Consider the following 11963-nt stretch of genomic DNA (forward strand, 5'->3'; position numbering starts at 1 on the left):
GGAGATGGAATTCCACGTGCTGCCGAAACTAACCATCCCACTGCCGACTGCAACGATCGATCCCGAGCATTGGAAACTCCCAGATTGTGCGCAACTTGCCGATCCTCAATTCTTTGAGTCGAAGCCGATCGATCTCATCATCGGTGCGGAGTTTTTCATGGACCTGCTCCGGGAAGGAAAGCAGAAGGCGACTGAAGAAGGGCCGACACTCCAAGAAACGGTGTTCGGCTGGATCATTTCTGGGCGCGTACCGAACAGTACGGCCACCGAGCAGTCGTCTACGTTTGTCGTCTCCACTGCACAGCTGCAAGCGGATCTCGCAAAGTTCTGGGAACTCGAAACGTGCCGCAACATCAGCACCCACTCACTGGAAGAGTCTGCTTGTGAAGAGTTCTTCGACAAAACCACTGTACGGGACGAACAAGGCCGTTTCGTTGTAACTCTGCCGAAGAAAGACGACGTTATTAGCCGGTTAGGAGAGTCGAAAGCAACTGCCGTGAAGCGGCTGATGGGAATGGAGAGAAGATTCGCAGCGAATCCAGAACTGCAGAAGATGTATGCTGACTTCATGCACGAGTACGAAGCTCTCGACCACATGGAAGAAGTTGTCGATGACGCTTCCGCTGGAATCAAGTACTATTTGCCCCATCATGCTGTTCTCCGGCCGGACAGCACCACAACAAAGCTGCGAGTGGTGTTCGACGCTTCGTGCGCAACGTCCACTGGTGTTTCGCTCAACGACGGGCTCATGGTCGGTCCCGTTGTGCAGGATGACCTGTTCAACACCGTGATTCGCTTTCGATTCCACCGTTACGCACTCGTCGCTGACATCGCCAAGATGTATCGGATGGTGAGGATCGCCGAAGCAGATCGGCCTCTGCAACGAATCGTCTGGAGAAAGTCTCCTACCGAGCCTGTGCGTACGTTCGAGTTGAAGACCGTTACATACGGTACAGCGTCTGCGCCGTATCTCGCCACTAAATGTCTGCAAAGATTGGCTGCTGACGGAGAAGCAAGATATCCACTCGCTGCCAAGATTGTCAAGCAAGACTTTTACGTGGATGACTTGCTCACTGGCGTAGATGACCTGGAAGAAGGAATGCAGCTGATTAACGAGATCTTGGAGTTGATGGAGTCTGCTGGATTATCGTTACGCAAGTGGAACTCGAACTGTAAGCAGCTGCTGTGGAGAGTCCCCGAGCACTTGAGGGATGGTCAGTCCATTCTGGAGTTCGACGCTGCAAGCTACACCGTGAAGACGTTGGGACTGATCTGGGAGCCTCAATCTGACACCTTCCGATTCTCCACACCGACTTGGAACAGCACAAGCGAGATCACGAAGCGTGTGGTTGCATCCGATCTTTCTATGCATTGGGATCCGCTAGGAGTAGCTGGTCCAGTTGTCGTCCAAGCGAAGATATTCGTACAGCAGCTGTGGCGACACCAGTACGATTGGGATGCACCGCTTAAGGAAGCTGATCAAGAGTTTTGGCTGGAGTACAGACGGAACCTCAAGGGACTAGAAGGCCTCTCAGTTCCTCGCTGGATAGGAGTCGAACGGAAGGCCAAGTCAGTTCAAATCCACGGATTTTGCGACGCCTCAACCAAAGCATACGGAGCGTGCTTGTACGTGCGGACTGAGTACGAAGACGGCGAAGTAGTGGTGAACCTTCTTACGGCCAAGTCTCGAGTCGCACCAATCCCGAAGCCGAAGAAGAAGTCGAAGAAGAAGACGTCGCAGAACCAGCCAGAAGAAGAGCAAGCAGAGCAGTCGAATCCTGAACAAGACGAGTTGGATGCCGAGCAGACTATTCCCAGGCTGGAGTTGTCCTCTGCCCTTTTGCTCGCACACCTGTACGACAAAGTCGCCAATTCTCTCCCTTTCACGCCAGAAGCGTACTTCTGGACCGATTCGATGATTACGCTGTGCCAGATCAAGTCGCCGCCCTCGAGATGGAAGACATTCGTCGCGAACAGGGTTTCTGAGATTCAGCATCTCACAACGCAAAGCAGGCTCACCAAAATTCGAGAAAGCTCGGACCGATCACAAGCGAGGAGTACGAGGATGCACTGAAGCGGTTAGTGCGCATCGCACAGCAGGAATGCTTTCAACAAGAGATCGCTGACCTGAAAAGAGGTCACCAAGTGCAGGACAACTCGAGGATCTCTGCACTGAACCCACAGCTGGTAGATGGTCTACTCTGTGTTGGCGGCCGGCTGCAGAACGCCAATGTCTCAGCGAGCCGAAAACATCCGTACATCCTGGATCATCGTCATCCTTTCACCGAGACTGTTATCGCTGACTACCACGTGAACCTGTACCACGCTGGACAGCAACTGCTGCTGTCAGCTGTGCGCGGAAGGTTTTGGTCGACCAGCGCCAGGAACGTGGTGCGCAAGGTGATTCATTCGTGCGTAAGCTGCTTTCGCGCTAGACCACGTGTCCAGAACCAACTGATGGCGGATCTCCCGCCCGAGCGAGTCAACCCGTGTTTCGCATTCCAAAGAGTTGGCGTTGACTATTGCGGACCGTTCTACTTGGTTCACGGTCTGCGCCGTGGATCTCCGGTGAAATGTTTCGTCGCTGTTTTTGTTTGCCTCGTCACTAAAGCGGTACACCTGGAGTTGGTGGCAAACCTGACCACAGAAGCGTTCCTAGCAGCACTCAAGAGATTCTCAGCCCGCCGCGGTAAACCCGAACTGATTAAGTGCGACAACGCAACGAACTTCGTGGGGGCTTCGAGAGAATTGAAGGAGCTGCACAGACTGTTCCTGAACCAAGAGTTCCAAGCGAGGGTGGTCGCGCAGACAGCAGCAGACCGCATTGAGTTCCAGTTCATCCCGGCGCGCACCCCGAACTTCGGTGGACTGTGGGAGTCCGCCGTAAAATCGTTCAAGACGCTGCTGAAACGAACCGTTGGAGCTCGCAAGCTGTTCTACGACGAGATGCAGACAATCCTGACCCAAATCGAAGCGATCTTAAATTCCAGACCTCTGACCCCACTAAGCAACGACCCGAACGACTTTGAGGCCCTGACACCGGGGCATTTCCTCATTCATCGTCCACTCGTGGCCATCCCAGAACCAGATCTGGATGGCATTCCGGAAAACCGACTTTCAGCGTGGCAAGCAGTTCAGCACTATGTGCAAACCCTGTGGAAGACGTGGACAACTCAATACCTCTCCGATCTCCACAATCGGACCAAATGGACCCAGCAGAAGGACAACATACGAGTCGGCACGATGGTGGTTCTGATGTGCGAAAACATCCCACCACTGAAGTGGCCCCTGGCACGTGTTACTGAGGTGCACCCAGGGCAAGACGGACGTGTCCGAGTTGTCACAGTGCGGACTAAGGACGGTACATTCAAGCGAGGCGTATCTAAAATCTGCGTCCTCCCAATACGCGACAACACCGTACCATCTTCGCAGCAAGGGGAGAACTAGCTTCTCCTCCACCGGCGGAGGCCGGGAGGCCTCCGCACTCCCAGTTAAGTTGTGTATTATTTCTCCATTCAAAAAGCTAACCGAGTTCTTTTTTGCCAGTCGTTCACGCCCACGCCCCTCTGGTCCGTCCAAACCAGACCCGGCGAAGTCACGCAAGTCCAGTTGTCTCGTCCAAATGAGGTAAAAATGTGTCGTTTCGGTGTTGGTTGCATGCATGTTGCATTAAGGAGTAGCTACGCGCTACAGTCAGGTCATGGGATAAGAAGAAAGGACGCCAAGCGTCAACGGTAGCCACAAGGGCACCCCACAGTCGGTATCGGAACTAAAAGCCACCCCCACCATTTGCTACTTTGAGGTACGATCGAATCTTCGACGGCGAGCCGAGACGGAGTGTACAATCCGCTCTCGATTTCCGTGCAGCGGTCGTCAGCGAATCTGATCAATTCGCCAGGCGGTCACAACGCAGAACCTACGCAACAGAAGCCAGCAAGTCAACGGTCTACCAGCGAAGCACCAAGAAGTACGAGTTCCGAACCACACCAGCAGTAAGCAGAGCGTCGACGTCCGAGGGACGTCCGCGGAGGCCACGGACGGTGGTCTCCGCAAACCAGGCAAGTCGTTTTATGTTTTGATTATAAAGGTAAAAAAGCACCCTCTCATTTCTCAGATAGCACGGCACGAAATGCGCGGACCAGCCCGCGTCACGAACCACGGCACTACGCCCCCGCAAGCAGCACAAGATCTGAGCCGAGAGAGCAGTGCAACAGTTCGGTTGGAGCAGTCTAACCCCAGCATGTTCAACGCAGCAGTACAACCAGTCCCGAAGCGGTTACGCGTCGCAGCACGAGAACGTCAAGAAGAGCAGCTCAAGAAGAAGACAACAGCAGCGCATACTTCAGGTTATGATCGTCAAGATCCAGCAGCATGATCAGCAGTCCAAGCATTGCGGTCAACAGTCGGCGTCGAAGCATGTACGAGCACGAGCAGCATACAGCGAGCAGCAGCATAATCCAGGTCGAAGTAGGCGGTCGGTGCAGCAGTCCAGTCCAAGCGATGAGGTGTCCGTACGTGCGATTTGCAGCAGTTCGAGAGCAGAAGAAGACTGAGCCAAGCTACAGTCCGGAGAACAAAAGAACCCGTATCGTCCACACAAGAAGAACAATCTATGTACTCGTCCCAATCTTGACCCTGATTCTTTTGTGTTAGTATATAAGCTGATTGTTTTTAACTAGAAAGTAGGAATCAAAACAAAATTAGCGATAAGCTATCGAAGATATCTCCCAGGACAGTAAGAGGAGGAAAAGAGAGAGTAGGAGTTTTGAAACCTGGGAGCTTTCAAGGCGGCCGGTTATGTTGAAGCGAGTTAGGAGATAATTTTGTAAACCCTTGAAACCCTTATTCCCCTTGCCCAAGCTTTACCTTCTCGCATCAGAGATCAGTTGTGATCTCCAATTCTGATTTGCAGAATCCCAATCCGCGAGACATCGCGAGAAAGAGTTCTTTGCCGGTCAGCCGAAGTAGTTTTACTTTAGGACTTCACAGTCGAGAATAAACCGTCACCAAGTGACCCTCGCGTTTTAATAAACGTTTGTTTTAGTTCGCGTGAATAAACCGTGTTTTAATTTGTGAAAATACGAGTTTTTGTGTAGTGTCCGAAAACCGAAAGAACTGACGCGCGAACAACAATATTTACCTTTAATTTTTGTTATGTTTTTTTTATTCAATTTTTTGTGCTATACTAACATTCCTTCCGTTCCCCAAAGGATAGCTTAGACCCGGCAAGGACCCCCTTATGCCATGGGCTGTATTACACACTCATCAAAAGATGAAAACATGGTATCTCCTGTGTTGGATTATTGTTCCGGATGAGGGTCTAACACAACCACACCAAACAGTGGGATAAGCGTTGTGGAGCCATCCGTGGATAGGGCGTCCTAAAATGCTAATGCTAATGCTAATGCTAATTTTTTTTGTGCTATATTTTTGATGGAAAGCAATTCTTTGACATTTTACATTGTCTTCAAAACAACCAGTAGTGTTTTGTATTTTTTAAATTTATGTGCTTTTTAGAAAGAAGGATTTTTATATATTTTTTTAAATTGTTGTCTTATTATTCCAAAATTGTCAAACTTACGGACCCAATCCTGCAACAAAGCGATTGTAAAATTAGGCAAACTATGTTGTAAATTACTTTTTGAACAGTACTTTAAGGGATGAATAAAAATTCATATCGATAGTTCCCGTAGTTTTGAAGATACTAAAATGTCTGTAACAAAAATCTGGGTGCAAAAGCTCTGGTTGATGTGCACCGTTGATCCTTTTTTTACGAAAATTTTACTTTAAAAAGCATTTTACGTTATGGCAGTTGTGCTACAGCAAATAACTTGCAAAAAATTCGATGAATTCAAGGAAAAAAAAAACTGTCTAAAGTTGCCCTTCATTTATCCGTGATCTGAAAAATCAAATTTGTTTAAAGCCCAAAGTGCCCCATTTGATAATGAATGCAAAAATAAACGTAAACATTGTTTTCTCTTTGACTCTGAAACATTTCCCCAAGGAAGGCTCCGCCAAAAGTTTTGTTTTGCTTCAAAAATCATAGGGATTGGTTGTATTTATTTTTGGTTGTATCAGAATCATTTTTTTGCAAAATATTTTAACTGTTTTGTATTCAAAACAAAACCTTCCAGAAATAAATGATAATATTACCAAGTTTATTAAAGGTATAGATGTCAAAACCAGGGCTTGCGAAATTTCGACTTTGTTTGTGATTTGTTTGTGACTCCAGTCGTCTTCACCACGACAACCTGATTTTTACATTCTACTTTCGTTCGTTTCACACACAAAGGAATGAGTGCTACGCAAAGTCACTCACACAATCATTGACTTCCCTCCAAGAGAAAAATCGCTTAGAGAGCGATCGTTTGACATTCTACCGAGATTCCGATCATCTCTCCAATGATAGCAATCATATGATTTCTGTCACCACGCAGCATACATTAGGAAGAGAGAGACAAAAACGAGAGAAAGAGAAAGAGCACGTTGTTTCGTTCGGGCGGCTGCTTGAGTGGTGCTCATTTTTCGTTCGTTTCGTCTTCGTGTTTACGTTCATCGACCGTCGCCAAGCAATGACGGTCATGATAGGCGTTGTGTGTCAGCGATCAAATATCGTTTTGGGAAATTATCACTGACAGAAAGTTCTATAGAATATCGAGCAGTCCCGTTCAGTGTTAGATCCCTTTTCAAGCATTGGTCAAAACTGTCTTTGTTCATATTTCTGAAAAAAAAATCATTGTTAGATAAATAATCTTTCCAAACATTTTTCAAGAACTGCTCTTGTTTTTTTTTAGGAATTCATGCCAAAAAAATGCAAAGCGTTCATAAAATTGGAAAAAAATATCTCTTTGCTCAAAAGATTGCAAAAACGAAAAAAAAAAAAATTAGAAAGATCAATTTATTTTCGGAGACTTCGGCTTATTAAAATGAATGCAAAAAGTTATAATTTTTCAAAACCAGATAATTTTGGTCATGTTTGAAAAAAACTCAATGCCAACAGATTTCTTTAAATAGAACTTTTTTCAAAGAACTGATCATTTTGAAAATAATGCAAAAACTCAGATTGTTCAATGAACTAGTCATGTTTGAAAGAATTCATAAACTTAAGATTTTTTTCGTTGAGTAACCAAATCATTTTCTAAAAATTGGTCTTGTTAAAAAAATGCAAAAACTCCCAGAAATGAATAAAATTATCTTCTTCATATTAAAAAAAAACTAGTCATGTTTAAGAAAATGTTAAAAGGCACGAAAATATTTTATCTTTTTTTTACTTTTTTAACTACTGATTTATCCTTCACCATTTGTTATCTGTATTTTTTTTTTCATTCGGCGAAATGTTCATTCGGTGAAACGACTTTAGGAGAAATGTCCTGCACCCTTTCTCAATAGTACAAGTATATTTTCCTTATAATTTCCCTTTTTAAGTGATAATTTTTCTGCCCTATTAGGCCGTTGCAAATATTTTACCTTCAAAGATGATCCGAAAAATTAGGGGGCAAAAAAATGTTTTTTTCAAAAACTTTTTAATTATAATGAAAATGGAACTCGAAATATCTGAAACAATCTTAAATGCATTTTTCTGCATTGATAATGATATTTCGCATGTTCGGGCTCGTATAAAAATGTTTAGAAATTTTTATGAAATTCCGATGTAAAGCATCGCTAAAAAAAAATTTTCGCAAAAAATTAAATTTTCATCAATACTTAAATATCTTGGAAACTAATGATAGCAAAACAACTGGTCAGGTGTATAAAGCATTTTAAACCCCTTTTTTTTATTCAAATGTTGAAATCATGGCTCGTAATATAAATTCCCCCCCCCCCCCTCAACTTTGGTCAGAGCCGAAGGTCATAAACTTCAAAAAATATTTGCAACGGCCTTTTTTTTATTAAGGTAAATTTGGAAGGGGCACCGAAAAAAACTTCAAATTAAATTTCAATTATTTTTTGTAAATTCGACCAGATACGCATGATTTTTCAGATTGTTTTGTAAAATTGTCTCAGCGTTCGTTTAGATTATTCGGTATTGAAAGCGGTGCATATGCCTTCAAAAATATATTTTTGAAACAATTGTATTTCTTCGGCAAAAAATAAATAAATATATAAATGGAACAAATTATTTCGAACAATTTTAATTGAAAGCTCTTCAAATTTCCTTTCATTAATAGCCCATAACAGAGGTTTTTATGATTTTTTGCAAAGTTGACTTTGAAGGAATTTTCTGATCAATTTAGTTTTTTGGGCAACAGTGTTAGTTTTGATGAGGAATACTGAGAAAAAAAGGCAAAGAGATAAAAATTGCCAATCTTTAAATTTTTTTTTAAAGAAAAATCAAATTTTCAAAATCCGTAGAACTTAATTTTATTTTTTTATGTTTTTTTTGTCCCCTTAAAACGCCACTTTTGAGCCATAACATATGATTTTTAGGAAATAAAATGTTTTTTTTTTTTTCAGAATAAATAGAAATTTTAGTTAAAAAATATTGACTTAAGTTTAATTTTTACCGGAAAAATCCAGTTTTTCTAGTTATAAAAATAGTTTTTATGATTGTCCACTGTCCATTCCTGTTTTTTTTTTTGCGAAAAAATTAAAAAAAAATCCATTAAAAGAGTTGAAGATTGGACCTCTGTTTGCTGAAAAACAGCGTATCAAAAATTAAAAGAAACAAAAAAGTTGAAGTTTTTAACGTCTCATCCAAACATTCCCACAATTTCTAATGCCAATATCTCAGCAACTAATACTCCAATTTCAATGTTGAAAATTGAAACATTTGTGAAATTTTATGATCTTCTCGAAAAAAAAAATTAAAATTTTGGAATCAAGACTAACACTTTAAATGGGCGTGAAAATGATTTTTTTTTCGACAAGATCATAAATCGAAATGATTTAAATCGAGACAATTGGAAACGATTTTATAAAAAAAATGCCATCGATTTTGAAAAAAAAACATGATTAAAGATTTCTCTCCGTGTGAGTAAATAGTAAATAGTCCACTATTAGCGATAATAACATTAATGAGGAAAGAGATTCATGAAATAAATCTAATGAAGGAGCATCTACACGGAGAAAAAAGAGTTCCCGAAATCGTGAACAAGCGTTCATGAAAATGGGAACCTCGAACAAAGTGTTCAAAAAAAAAACGTACCATGAAATTTGAACACTTTGTTCGTGGTTCCCATTTTCATGAGCGCTTGTTCACGATTTTGGGAACTATTTTTTCTCCGTGTACAAAAAAGGCAGATTTTTTAAAAAAGCTTAAACTCAACAGTAAATACATAAAGAATCAATTCACAATGTTACAATTTTGGTTTCAGTATTATTTTCAATCTTCTGTGAATTTTTTTGATTTTTTTTGTGAAAATAGTGTTTTTTCTAAAATTTATTGGGGGTGGGGGGGGGGGGGGGCACAATATATGGACCGCCCCAGCCTTATTTGGGAGGAGGGCTGGGCAAAATTGCCCAGAGTCGGTGCCTCTGGAAGTGACATAGTAATTTGTGTTTATTTCTCAAGAATGACAGAAACGTTAAAGTGACTCCTCAATTACGGACTTCAAAATCGATAAACCTCTCAACATATTAGTCAAAGTAAAGCGTTTGTGAATTATTTTAAGATGCTGTTCAAACTAAAGGTAAGTGTTTTAGTGAAAGGAAAAAACCTGTTTGCTCCAGAATTTTCAAAAACAATTGGTAAGTATCTCTGTCAAGTGATAAAAAAAAAACAACTGCTCTGTCAAATGACCAACCCATTGTCACGTTACTATCTGTCAAATCCATAGTAACGTCACAGCACGGAGAAAAAAGAGTTCTCAAAATCGTGAACAAGCGTTCATGAAAATGGGAACCACGAACAAAGTGTTCAAATCCCATGGTACGATTTCCAAAAACGTACCATGCAATTTGAACACTTTGTTCGCGGTTCCCATTTTCATGAACGCTTGTTCACGATTTTGAGAACTCTTTTTTCTCCGTGAGGGTGGTCGTCAAGTGATAAAAGTGAGCTCGTTTGACCCCATCGGCCCACCGGTGGGCGTCAGGCGAATCGGACTCTCGATGTAAAATTAATTTCAACCGAATGCGTTGTTGTTTCATTATGCATTCAGTTTGCCTGGAGGAGGTTGTAACGTTTGGTGGTAAGAGAGTTAATTTTGATGATTTTATTTGTTTTGAGATTCATTAAAATTTCATAAAACTGTCCTTCAAATTAGTTTTTCATGATTATTTCAAAATTAACCTATTACCAACCCTAATCCCAACTGCTTCAACTCCCTCCGCACAGCTTCACGCCCAATTAGAGGGTGACGATTCTCGAGATTTTCAATTTCCCGGGAATCGAGAGTTGAATTTGGTCATTTCCCGGGATTTCCCGGGACCCGGGAGTATTTTTTACTATACCAATAGTGGCAATAATTTAAAAGGAAAAACAATAAATTTGTTTTTTTTTTACATGAAATTACTTACAATGTTTTCATACTTATTCTATGAAACGTTAGTTTTAAGTATCCTTATTATTTGGAGGAACTATATGTACCTTTTGATTTTTTTTCTGAATCTGCAAATACAAGATCGTTTCTTGAGCTTTTTGGGACTCAACATTTTAGTTTAACATGTTTACAAATAAAATATAATTTCCCTGTATCGAGATTTTTGCAATATGATAAATAACGACTTAAACAACTTTTTTTTTCCTTTTTAATGTCAATTATAAATATTCATTGAAGAAAAATTTACAGTTATCCGGAAAACCCGAATGATCACAAATGGCGGACATTAACTTTACAAAGATCACCAGAGTTTTTTCCCCGAAAATATAATCCTAGAGTTTTTTTTTTGAAAAGGAACGAAAAAAGACAAAAGCTTAAAGGACCCTTTAAAAAATTCTCTAGAATTTAAAATTGTGGTTGACGTAAAACACAATATGACTTATTAACACCAAAAATTAAAATTACATTTAAACAGCCAAATTAACTTAGGGTCTAAAAAAACAGATTATGAGGATTGCTATGCTCGAGAAAAAGCTTTCCCCTTTAAAAAAAATAAAATAAAAAAAATATTTCCAAGAAATTAGATTTTATATCTGGGAAGAAACAGCTAAGTATACTTTAAGGTAAATTTGTGGACCACATTTTTTGGCTTCTTTCAGTTATAATTATTGGAATTTAAAATTTACACTTTCTGAATAAGAAGATTAGAGAAGAACTTGAACATCGAACATTTCTCATACAATGTTCGACACAATTTAGAATTCTTTAAATAATTTTCTGATTAGTTTATATAATTTTGCTTTGATATTTATATGTTCAAAATTTCCCGGGAGTCTCGACCGAATTTCCCGGGAATCGAGAGGTCCAAAAATGGTCGATTTCCCGGGATTTTTTTCCCGGGAATTCCCGCTCGTCACCCTCTACGCCCAATTGGTCACTGTTTTCGTGCCGAATTGTCACGACCAGGACCGATTCTGTAACTGCCCCGGTTCGGAATGCTAACCTCTAACCCACAAGTTTACATGCCACACACAGCTTCGCTGGATCCAACGTCACTCGAAACGGGACTGGTCTCTCTCTCTCTCTCATTTAGTAAATCATGTTCCCAATTTCACCAACTGGGCGCGCTGCGGTTTTCGGTAGCCACTATTTAGCCTGATGACGGGAGCTAAACACGGGGACTTCCGGCCAAACCCGGTGACATGTCCGGACACAGCGGCGGAGGAGAGTGAGCGGGGTGGAACCCCCAAAATTCCCTGTGATCTTCTGTGTGGTTCGTTGTTGTTCCAACTGCTAGTTGGTGGCGGTGGTGGTGACCGACCAAGCTTTTAACTAGCATTCAGGGCTAAATTGAAGCCATGTTGGAGGGCTCTAATTTTGAAGGTTGGCGAGAGCGGACGGGAAACACGTGTGCACACGATTTGAGCGGGAGTTTGGCGGGACGGAAAAAAAGATGTAATTTATTTTCGTCTCGTATTATTC

Source organism: Culex pipiens, chromosome 1, assembly GCF_016801865.2.
Source record: "Culex pipiens pallens isolate TS chromosome 1, TS_CPP_V2, whole genome shotgun sequence".
NCBI lineage: Eukaryota > Metazoa > Arthropoda > Insecta > Diptera > Culicidae > Culex > Culex pipiens.